Genomic DNA, 12686 nt, shown 5'->3' with positions numbered 1-12686 from the left:
TGAGCCCAAATCAAAATTCTGAGCAGACCAAGCTCTTCGAGCTTTCCAAAGCTCACTGAAATCGGAGAAAGTGAGCAGGCGTGTGCTGGAGCAGCTGGCGACTAAGCCCGGGAGGACGTGACCTGCTCTGATACCAATTGTTGGAATTAGGGTTGCAGAGAAACACACACAGCTTGGAGAAGACGAAGGAAGCTCAAGGCACACAATAGAGAGTGTATTACTTAGTGTGCAATGGAAAGATAGATAGCCCTAGAGTGATGGGCGTATATACAATGCACGGGGGAAAAAACCTCCTAAAGAGGGAAAAAATGCCCCGGCGGTCCTAGTGTGTTCACACACATCACTACCACATGTATATGGTAACACCACATGGCCACGATCTGTTACCCTTTCATACAAGCACTCCACGAGAACATGCTCCACCTCTTCAAGTTGCACTGGACACTTGGCAACTGCTAACTCCTCTACACACAGGCTCTCTTTAACAAAAGGCTCATCTTCACTGATGAACTCCTCCACAATTGGCATAGATGCTTCACCAACAGGTAATTCCCAAGGAACATAGTCAATCATAGGCCTTAATCTAACAGGCTCCACACTTCGCATCACTGGAACCATCCTCGATGAGCCCATAGAAAAAACTGCTGCTTCAACAGACATACAATCTGCAGGCTTTAGCAAGCCTAACCCCAACTTTCTTTTCATTTTCCTTCTCTTCACCTTGGCAACTCTGACTGCCTCGGCACAAGTCTTTGGCTCTTCATCATCCACCTTATCTCGAACTCGAGGACACAGGAAATCTAGAAATTTCTCCATCTTGAAACCATCCGCAATGATCACTCCGGTTATAGCCACTAAACCCTTCCAACTTGCTTCCAACTTTTCGACAAAAGCATCAAAATTTTCACTTACTTCTTGTCGCAACGCTTTAATCTTTGCATCCGCTTCAGCAGCCGACAGCACTTTGTGAAGCTTGCAGAGAAACCGCTCTCGAAAACCAACCCAATCCTGCTTACTTGCAACTTCCTGACCATCAAACCATGATTTTGCATTACCTCGCAGCACCAACGGAACTGTCTCCACCTTCTTCATCACTCCACATTTGCAATGAGAGAATAAATAACTCAAAATCTGCCAGCCACTCATCCACATCTTCTTCACCACTAAAAATTGGGCCAACACTCTGCCACATTTTCGTTTATAAACACATCACCAGGGAGCAATCAGTGTGCTTCTCAGTGGGGGCACCAGAAGATGGAGAGGGGGAATAGGGAACACACCCGCCACACATGCAACTGCCCCTATATAGCTCACAGTATTCACAACACCCCTGTCCTCTCGAAAACACCTTCAAAACAAGCAACTCACACTAGCAAAGCCTCGCCTGCACTTCACCCAACGTACACACGCTTTGCACAATCCTTAGACGGCTACCACATCGATCTTGCCCGCTTCTCACACTTCCACAATTCAACACCTCTCTCTCTTTCTCTCTCACACACACAGGGGACCCGGGGGGACACACACACTCACACAGACCGGCACCACACACCCTAGAGACGAGCAAAGAAGAAAGGGGGGAAGAGGGGGAGACAACGCCAAAAAACCAGCAATGACAGCTTCTTTACACACCATATAGAAAATTCATATGACCTGCTCTATGTCGCACCATGGTCATCACCAATCCGTACTGAGGGGCATACACATCCCTCGCCACTTGAATTTGTCTGCACACACCTCGACAAAAAACTCCATCGTTGGCCTCACTTGGACAGAAGCCGCTTCTCTTGGCAGCCCTCGCTAGCTTTTTTCCCTCTAGAGCTTTTGCCCTTCCAAGCCTCTTCGCAAACCATGCATGCCAGGGCTCGATTGCCGAACACGAGCACTCTTCTCCCTTTTTCCTCCACCATCCAAGAAAAAAACCCTTCACGAAAACGTTGTCTTCTCCCTCCTTTTACTTCCCCTTTTTTTTCCTACTTTCTAAAAAAGTCATCTTGAGCAATAGCGCCCGACGCTATTGCTTCTTTTCACTTCAACAAATCCCTCCTCTTTCTCTTTTTTTACTCCTCCTCAAAGCATTCGACATTCCCTATTTTTGCAAACTCCCACCACCCCTCTTTTCCTTTTCAATTGATAACCAAGGTAGAGCTTTAACATATGCTATCGGTGCTTCGCGTGCTCAAACCCATCAAATGACTTTTCCGGTCATCCTGCACGGGAACTTCACCATATTGACTCCGAATTCTAGCTCTTGTTCACCACTCAATGTCATGCTAGCCTCAGACAACACGTCCAAAAAGGGGGGAAAAACCCAGTTTTTCCCTTGCCACGATTGTTTGTCAGCTTGAACTGGTCCGTCTTAATGCCCATAACTCCGAGCAGCAAGCCGAAAAAATTGACTAGCCCCATGCATTGCACACGAAGTTCTAGAACCTTGGCGAGCTCAAAAATATCATTGTCAGCACACCTATCAACGTGGCCTGGTGAGCACATACCCGACCCCCGGTAAATATTCCACAGGCCATAACTTGCCCATTCGAGACCCGATTGACAGTCTCGAAAGACCGCCATGCTTCAGAGCTTGAGCTTTACACGTGTATCCAATGATCCCAGTTTTGGCCACATGTCTGTACTTGCCCTGTCCGTCGGGACCTGCGAAGCCTTCTAACTTCGGATTGGCATATCTTTCATACTGAAGCCCTGTTTGACGATGCCGTCTGGACGAGCTTCTAGAGCATCTTGAACACCACATTTAGGGCTACATTTCCCGTATTTTGAACACCTTGATTTTTCGTCATCATTATCTCACTTTGGACCCCCCCCCCCCTTGCCTTAAAAAAACTTTAAGCACGCATTTCCGTTGCCATTGTTCTGCTGAGGTCTCCCACACTGGCTTTAGCCCTCTACCATGCACCTGTTTAGCACCCTTAGCTTGGTATAGAGTGCGGTCCTGCACAGACCAACTTTGGCTGCACCAACGTTTGCCCTCTCCATGTTCATAACCTAAAATTCCAAGGATGTGGAGTAACCTTGTACTTCCAACGGAACAGCTCGGACTTGAGTATCCCAGATTTCTGTATCATGTCCATTCATCCTTGCTACCTTGTAGTGGTGGGTACTCGGAGTTTGAGGCAATTTGAGTTTTTTCACCAATCCGTAATTGATGAAATTGTGAGTAGCACCGTCATCTACTAAGATGTGCACCTTGTGCCCTTGCAGAGATCCGTGCATACGTACTAAACTCATGTGTTCTGAAGATCTGTTGCCACATGTAAGCTATGAGACAGCATTCATGCACCACCTCACTTCCACTGTAGAGAATTGTGAGGAAGACTCAAGAGGCAATAGCTGTGCCGTGTGCACTGCTTTCTCCTTACCATGAGCAGCAGATTTCCCCTTGGGACTATCCTTTTTTCCATGACCTCTTCCTAAACATTGAAAACATAATTTCTCTTTCTTAGCTTTATCAAAGTCCTCAGGAGAGAGAGGACCTCCGGACCCCTTGGGTGTTTTAGATGCTTTTGAATTGGCTACTATAGATTTCCTTTTATTGTGCCCATACTGTGTGCATATATTAACATGTGTATTAGTAGACACATGTGTATTATGTGCTTTCTTTTCATCTGGATCATCATGAATATGTGCTTTCACTATGGCTTCCTCAAGTGTTTTAGGGTCTTGAGTCTTGATGTGCTTCTTCAGCTCTAGTGTCAGACCTCGTATAAATCCCCGTACTTGTTGAAAGTTATCTAAGCCTTGAAACTTGAGGATAACATCCCGATAGTGAGATACATATTCAAGTAATGATGGGTACTGGCGCCCGGCACACGTGTCCCAAGCCGTCCAATTCCGATCTGCCTCATTTGTAAGCAAAAATTCTTTGCGAAACATAGCTAAAAGCTTCCCAACTCTGTGGTATGATATTCTTCTCCTTGAGAGACATCCACCATTTGTAGGTTTTGCCTTCCAGAGTTAATCTTGTTTGCAAGGCTCTGACTGCGTCTGGAGTACGGCGTAAGGCGTGAATTCTATCCCACTTGCTGAGAAAGATATTCACTGCATCCTTGTTGCGGTCTCGGTCTTCTCCCTTAAAAGTTGGTGGTTTGGTGTTTTTCAACAACTCATCCACCTCTTTTGCACTGAGAGTGTGCAAAGTATCAGCAGTTGTACCTTCTCCTTAATTAGAAGGGCCTTGCCCCTGTGTAGTCCGGCCTTGCCATTGTCCAGACATCACCCAACCTTGGAGCTGGTAGACAATCATGTGCAAATGCACAACAAATGCATTTAAGAGGCATGGAGAGGTTCTCATTACACAAGAGGAGGAAGCTTGTTACCTTGATGTAGAGGCCCATGAGAGAGCTCTTAGGATGGTACCACACAAGATCATATGCAAATTGTATGCTATCAATTGGTTGTTTCTTTTTAGTTAGTTTTTCAGCTTTTGGAAGTAGTTCCTTTATCTTTTGTATTAGTGTGGACATTTGAGCCAGTGAATATCCCTTCTGTAGCTCGACAACAAATATCCGGACGAGGACGAGAGACGGAACATAAGCGAAGTAGCAACACTGGCAATGGTGTCGTGAAACAGCTTCTTAGCAGAAGACAGGGAGGGCATGAGAGAAGAAGTCCCAACATAGAGGCGTAAGCAAGAACGGGGGAGTGAGGTGATATGTATTCTTGTGATTATTCAAGTTACTCCTGAGGTTTGTTGTATTTTCTTTCCTCTTGATGGAACATAATGCATTCTCAAAAAAAAATGCATTTATTTATGTGAGTGTGCCATTGTGGATGAATACATTGATAAGGAAGAAGTAACAGTGTCATCTATAGCATCTAGACCATGGAGCACGCATGGTATCCACAGATAGTTGCATAGACCACACTATGTATGTAGAGTTCAGGGTGGAGTCCACGTGGGGTTTGAGGAGGTCAGATGGCCACATGGGTGTGTAGCCCGACACACCGTAGGCATGGCATACTTGGGCAATGTCCAGCAAGGTCTATATAAAGGGACTTCTATGGCTGGTGGACAATCTTATGCAATGCTCCTATGTTAGAGCTCACATGAAAGACGTACGATGCCTATGTTATACTCGTATCAAAGTAGGTGGTAATATTTTCCTTTGAACAGGGATCCACTTGTATGTCCACATGCAAACGTATAGGTGATATCTTTCCATTGCTTCTCTATCTCAACACAAGCTTTGAAAGATGTAAGCTTCATTGCTCTTAAATGAGAGAAAAGAATGTCTACATTGCATGTGGGTGAAAGCATGTTAACTTGTCATGCTTTTTCATGTCCAGGACAATGCTAACTAGCACAATTTTGACATATGCTAACTAGTACAATAACTTGAGCTACATATCCAAGATCTATGACATATGATATATCAATAGAAAGCACTTGAAACAAGGAATCCAAATGTACAACCTTCGACAAATTTTGATATTATTTGTAAAAAATTTACCGGACGCCCAGCTTGTCGAAGATGTGCTAACTTGAAACTGCTAACTATCACAAAAAGCGCGACAGGTTAACATGCTTTCATCCATGTATCCATCTCATGTATAAGGATTATTATGTACATCAAGCTACTAGAGTCTGATTTCTTATTAAAATTTGAGAAGATTCTCAATTGCTGCAGAGTTGTAATTATTATATTGGTTTGTGCTGTTAATAACCATTATTGTCCCAAGGGAATGTTGAGGTTTTGATAATATGAGGGAATCTAGCTAAAGTTCGAAGGGCTACATAAAATTAAAAGTGGAAGGTTAACCTGCCATGGGTAAGACCATCGGCAATATACGCTTGCTTTGTTAGCATTAGTCAAGTTGGAGCTGAAACAAACAGCATACTAAAGCGATAGGAGAGGGCGGCCTGTATGTGCTCTCTCTCTCTCTCTCTCTCTCTCTCTCTCTCTCTCTCTCTCTCTCTCTCTCTCTCCTAGAGAGAGAGAGAGAGAGAGAGAGAGAGAGAGAGAATTTGTTTTGCTAGCGGCAAGGCAGGCGGGATTGTACTCAAGCTTGTGTATGGTGTGTGTGCTCCAGTGCTAGCACAACTTCATCCCTGCCTCTAATTTAGGCTTGTGCAAGAGCTCTCTGAATTGTTGAATGTGTTTAGAGTGTACGATCTATTTAATTATGGCACACTACTTAGGACAACTAGGAGAGAACACGCCAACCACACTTATCTAGTATGTTCGCCCACATGCAATGAATCTCTTGCACTCTCTTTTTGCCTATCTCTTGATCTCTATCGATGCCTACAACACGAGTCAATCCATCAATCAGAGGTCTTGTTATTTCCAATTGTGACCTTCCTTTTTATTCTCCTTATATCTTCAAAGAGCCTGAAGGGCCTATGCCATAAGGTAAAGAGGAAAGTGAAATGTGTGAATGAGAGAGAGAGAGAGAGAGAGAGAGAGAGAGAGAGAGAGAGAGAGAAAGAAAGAAAGATCTAGTAATATCCAGGACAGGCCGAACTCGACCCATGGGACAATGATGACTCGTTACATTCCATTTCGGGTGTTGATAAAAGGATAATCATCATAGTATTCAAAAGAGGGGAGCTAGTATCTTCTTCGGGACTCTTATGACTCATAAGAGTTTACATTACATTACATTGGGGGTGAAAATAGTTATAGATCTAAGTAGGAGGTGGATTCTCCTCTTTGGGGGGTGGGGTGTATGATGATTGCTTTCTCGGCTCTGTACACTGCCCATTTGCCATTCTTTCTTGCTTCTTTGACTTTGGCCAGATCTACTGGCCTATTCTTAAGTTGCAGTGGGATAAGTTCATCAGTTATCCATACCTTTGTCCCCTGGAGGGACCTTGTTTGCTTCATGACTGGTATTTTCTTAGATTTGCCCTAGTATGAGACCTTTGCCTATGTTCCTCAATTATTTGATAAATTATTTTTACAATTTATTTTGTTGGTCTAGTGGACAATTTGCCCTACCTAAGCCTTTGTAAATTTATAAGACAAACTCCTAGCCTATAAAGGAAGCAAGGAGGTGTTTTCAGTAACTTGTAGATAGCGCTAGCAAAGGGAGCAGCCATCATCAACAGTTTTGCACAGATCAGTCTGGTGTTTTTTGCAACAACCTCAAGCCTTATCGTTTTGGTCTTGCATTGCTAGATCAGTCCTAGCGCTAGCACCAGCAGCAGATCACCCTCAACGTTTTCAAATTTCATCCCTTCCCTTCGCCAAAAAGAGGCTTGGATCTTCCCTCGTGAGTCACCCGTTGCGTCCGGTACTTAGGCAGCCCATCAAGCCTCCTCTTGACCATTCCCTTATCGGCATCAAGTGCTACATTGTTGTCCATCATCGCTGTCATCGAGATCCACGTTTTCAGCCCTTCATTCCTCTAGGCTCTCACATCGAGAGTGCAATTCCACACCAGATCATCCCCTTGGTGGCCATCCACAATCCCACATCGAGAAGGATCCAAACATGCATCAAATCAGCCCCGGAAGTGCCTCATCTTGAGGAGTTATATAACAGACTTGGACACCCGAAGTCAAGAATCTGGTGCGACACATGAGAGAGAAATCACTTTAAAATACTACCAGATGAAAGAGAAATCACTTTAAAATACTTCTAGATGAAAGAGAAATCACTTTAAAATACTGCCACATGAAAGAGAAATCACTTTTAAATCACCTTTTCTTACCCATAACAGCCAGATGCCAACCTTCAAGAGGCCGTGTTGGCAAGTGCCCATAAATTGGGACAACTTAACAATGGTCTTGTCCGTTAGGCATGTCACGTTATCAATTTGTGACATACCCCCGTCTTGAAAGAATTGTAATCGTCCTCAATTACACCTATAAAATGGACAAAGGCCATAAACCAATTTAGTAGACACTCACTCTAAGTATCGATGCACTAGACCACACAAACCTAGCACTTGCACAAAGAAGACTTAGTCAGTGCACATTCGGATCATATCAATCACATAAAAATCGATTCTAGATCTAAGACCATGATTCCTGGCAGCATATTTAGCAATCGCATCTAGATCCACACCGGACCTCACTAATGTCGGATTAGCTAATTCTTATTAGGATCATGCCTATAGATTCTCAAGACCAAAATTTTGCAGTCATTTCGCCTTTCAATCCTTCACTCAAACAAAATCACATGAGAGAGTACACATCAATCAGATTCAGGTTCGGGAATTCCCGTTTTCAATTTCCTTATTCATAAATTCATACAACAAAATACTGTCAGGTCAGCAGTATCCCTGAAATCCAAAGGAAAAATAAGTGACTTCATTCCATCCAGATAATCTGTGACAAAGGAGGAGAGTGACTCCCCTCTCATATAGTCCCGTTTGCACCAGATTCAACCCTGCTGACATGCCGGATCTTTTGGAATGGACGTAGCTAAGCCAAAAGCCTCAAGGTAAAGTTCCAAAATTTGAGGAATATCTGCTAGGTCCTCCTTCTCCATCCACTTTGTCCAATGCTGGATAGTTCTTGAATTTCAATAAGAACCACCGAATCACTTTACCTTTCACTTTTCTTTCTTTATGGGTCACTGTTCTGGAACAAGTATCTCATCGCTCTCTTCCACTTCAGGTTGCTCGTCAGGCTCTCCGTCAATTGGCACCTCACCCTTAAAGGGTTTCAAGAGACTCACATGAAAAGCATTGTGAACCTTCCAAGTTTCTGGCAACTTGAGTCTAAAGGATATATAATTTATCTTTTTTGAATTTAGAAAGGGCCATAATTCCTCATGCTAATCTTTGGAAAAAGCGGCTTCTTTCCCTTTCGTTCCTTAGACGTGCCTTCTCAAAATGTAAGAGCACCCAATCATCTTCGTTCAACTTCAAGTCGCGTCAATGTCTAAGTGTTGCCTTCCTGTGACCTGCTTGCGACTTCTCTAGAGCCTTGCAAACCTTGGCAAAAGAAATATCCAAATCTCTCGTGTACTGATTTTCTTCAAAAATATTGTCCTTGGTGCTTAGAAATGGAGGGATCTTCTCAGCACCTACAATTACCTCAAATGGCGTCTTCCCTGTCGACGAGTGAACCATGTTATTGTAGACAAATTCCACCAAAGGCAAATATTTTTCCAATTCAGTCTTTTGATCGGAGATGTAAGAATTCAATAAATCCAAAACCATTGAATTGGCTATCTCAGATAGCCCATCTATCTGCGGGTGGAATGATGATGAGAACTGCAACCGCGTGCCAATGTTCCACCAAGTTTCCCTCCAAAACAAACTCGTGAATTGGGGATCTCTGTCCAGCACTATTGTCTGAGGCATGTCATATAATGAAAAAATTTGAGCAATAAACAATCTCGCTAAATGATTAGGCTTGGTCGTTTCCTTTACTAGAATAAAGTGAGCTTGCTTGCTAAATCTGTCAATGACTCTCAAAATGCTATTGTGCCCCCTTTGAGTCTTGGAGAGATCAAAGATGAAATCTATAGCAATGCTTTCCAAGAGGTGGGAGGGAATGGGTAAAGGTTGTAAAAGTCTCTGTGCCTTATGCTTGTCAAACTTGACCTTTTGGCATACTAAACAACTGCGAACAAAGTCATCCACATCCTTTTTGAGCCTCGGCCAATAGAAGTAATGCTCCATACCTTTCAAGATAGTATCTATGTTGCGGTGGCCCGTAAAAGGTGGACAATGGCACTCTATGAAGATCTTTTCCCTCAAAGGCTATGTAACACACAACATCATTTTCTGCATCAAATAGCCATCGCGCATGGAGTAGCCTGAAACAGTCTCTCCTTTCTGTATTTGGATAAAGATGTCAAAAAAGTTAGTATTTGTGGCACTGGTCAACTATATATCCTCAAAGCTTCAATGATGAATCACAAAAATAGCCAGAACCAAGGGCTTCCAAGACAATGCATATTCCACTAAGTTCTTATGTTCTTGAACATGGACAATCTCGAAGTGAAAATGTGATAGGATGTTAACCTATTGCATCTGCTTTTCCAAAAGCTGCTTTTTTAACAAGAAGTAGCGTTAACTCTTGTGATCCATAAAGACTATGAAATCAGCTCCGAGTAAATACTGTTGCCACTATGTAAGAGCATGGATCACTGCCAATAGCTCTTTCTCATATATTTGTGCTACCAACTCTGGTTGTGAAAACATCCTGCTTTTGTAAGCAATGACATGGCCTTCTTGCATCAAAACTGCTACCAAACTATGACCACAAGCATCACAATAAACTTCAAATGGCTTTTGCAAGTTTGGAAGAGCCAACACTGGTCCGGTAGTCAATTTTTCTTTGAGCGTCAGAAGGTAACCTCTGTTACTCCCCACATGGAAGGGACTCCTTTTTGAGTCAGTAAATGCAAAGGTGAAGCTATCTCTGCAAACTTCCAAATGAACCGCCAATTGTAAGATCACAAGCCCAAAAAGGTTTGAACTTCATGAACATTCGTTAGGTGAGGCTAATTGCGAATAGTCTCAATTTTGGCCAGATTTATATGCACTCCTTCTACTGAGACAATGTGCCCCAAGAGATGTATCTCCTGTCACAAAATGATGACGTTGCAGTATTGCCTGGGATAGAGGAAAGCTAATGCGGCAACAAGCTGTACAGACATGCCCAGGATTTGGGCTGACAAGCTAACGTGGCAAACAATACTGATTTTTACGTTATGTGCTAATAGCTGATGAAATGGCATGCTATATAGAATTCTACATAAGGGAAAATACAACATAAAGGAAAAATAGTTCCATCACTCCAATAGGTAGACCAAGATATGCCTATCCACCAAGGCACACCAGTGATGATGACTGTCGATGGTAGTCATCCAGGAGTCGTACGTATTGACCTTGACATCTCTCCAAATTTAAAAAGAAGTGAACCATAACATTCCTAAAGCATGCTTTATCAGCTGGTATCACCAAAATTCCAATATGTGTTCTAATATGGATCATGATCCATGCCCCCCTGAGGGAGATTTGACGTGTAATCACATGAACTAGTGCTTGTAGCTGTCCCATTTGTGGCCTTATTGCTTGATGAATCCTTTCTCATTTATACATAGGGATTCTAAAAAATCATTTCTACATTTATACCTGGGGCTTCTTAAAAATCATTTATACATTTATACATAGGGATTCTAAAAAACCATCTATAGGCTTACTTTCCACATGAGAAATATACATTTATACCTAGGGCTTCTAAAAAATTGTCTATAGACTTAGTTCCCATGAGAACTATATATCTACATTAGAAATAAGTGCAACAATTCCCATTACATCATAATCTATCAAGTCCATTTTTATTTGCAATCTATAGAATCAAAATAGGATTACCAAATGAGGATTTTAATAAAAATTGTCTAGATAGAATATCCATAGTTCGCATCTTCAAATAGTGAGCTAAGTGTACCTTTGTGCTAAATATCATGTTGAATATGCTAATTAGCATATAGATATACATAGGTATGATACAATATCATGTTTATTTTCCATGTATTGTCAGGCCAAAGGCAGGCCAAAGGCTAGAGGGCAACGCTTGACCTAGGGGAATCAAGGACCTAGGCCAAGGGCTAGATTGAAGGTGTGGACAAGGGATCCATTTAGAGCAAAGGGCCATGGGTCCTCCTATAAAAGATTGGCTGGGAGGAGGATCCAGTATTCAATATCCTCTGGGTTTTACATTGGTTTTAGAGCTGGTTGTATTTTTGGCAGGCAAAGGGCGTGGTCTTCTTTGCATGTGCATGCAAGGCCATGGAGCTCCTCTCTTGCCAAGCGAGGATGAATACGAGGAGGACGAACCCATGGCAGAGCCTCTTGAGGAGAAGGGAGTCGGGCTATAGACCTCCACCATAGGCTGTGTGGGAGAGCTTAAAGGGTTTGCACTGCTGAGGTAGGCATTTTACATCACTGCATCTAACCTCAACGAACAACATACGGGCCATCATCTCCTCCTGAGTCTCTCGCAGCGTTGTTGGTTGCCATAGCTGACAGTGCCTTTGTTTTTTTTTCCCACGTGAAAATGCCCTAAAGCTTTGGTCCTTGGACAATTTACTCTAAGATATTGGACAGGGGTGCATGCCCACACCGGCACACACCCCGTACACACCTTTTCACCTGGTTGTCGGCCAAGGTGCGACATAACCTTGTCGAGAAGAGATCGGGAAATTCTTTGACAGGTCATCAATTTTCTGCAGATTCTCCACAATTGCAAAAATTGTTGAGGCGAGTCAAGGTTAATTTACGATGGCTTCAAGATTTTCAAACAAGTATCTGTTACCACTGGTTTCTTTGGGAATATCAAGTTGTCTGTGACTTTTTCAAGGAGACGATTATGTTCAAGCAGTGTATTTGAACGGGTGGAATTATGGATTGGCAAAGCTTTGACGGACGGCGTAATTAGCATGGCTAATATTCACCATTTGTGGTGCATACTACGGTTACGAGATTTTTTTTCGAATCAAGGTATTCTTCTTTCTCTCTCACACACTGCACAGTGTTGCCATGGATTCACATATCAACATGACCTTTGATTTCGAGCACAATACACCTGATCCTCCCCATGATGGCTCGTGATTGATACTCTCATGGAGGATACCCACGAAGCTATGGGAGGAGATGACGCTTATCATAATTGCTTGATATCCAAGAATTTTGCGCACTTCAAGCACGCATATAAGTTGACGAAGAAAATTTGGAATGGCGGCCTCTACACCAAAACAAAC

The sequence above is a fragment of the Adiantum capillus-veneris genome, chromosome 7, assembly GCF_014529385.1.
Source record: "Adiantum capillus-veneris isolate H3 chromosome 7, ASM1452938v2, whole genome shotgun sequence".
Lineage (NCBI taxonomy): Eukaryota > Viridiplantae > Streptophyta > Polypodiopsida > Polypodiales > Pteridaceae > Adiantum > Adiantum capillus-veneris.
Note: the sequence above shows the minus strand (reverse complement) of the source record.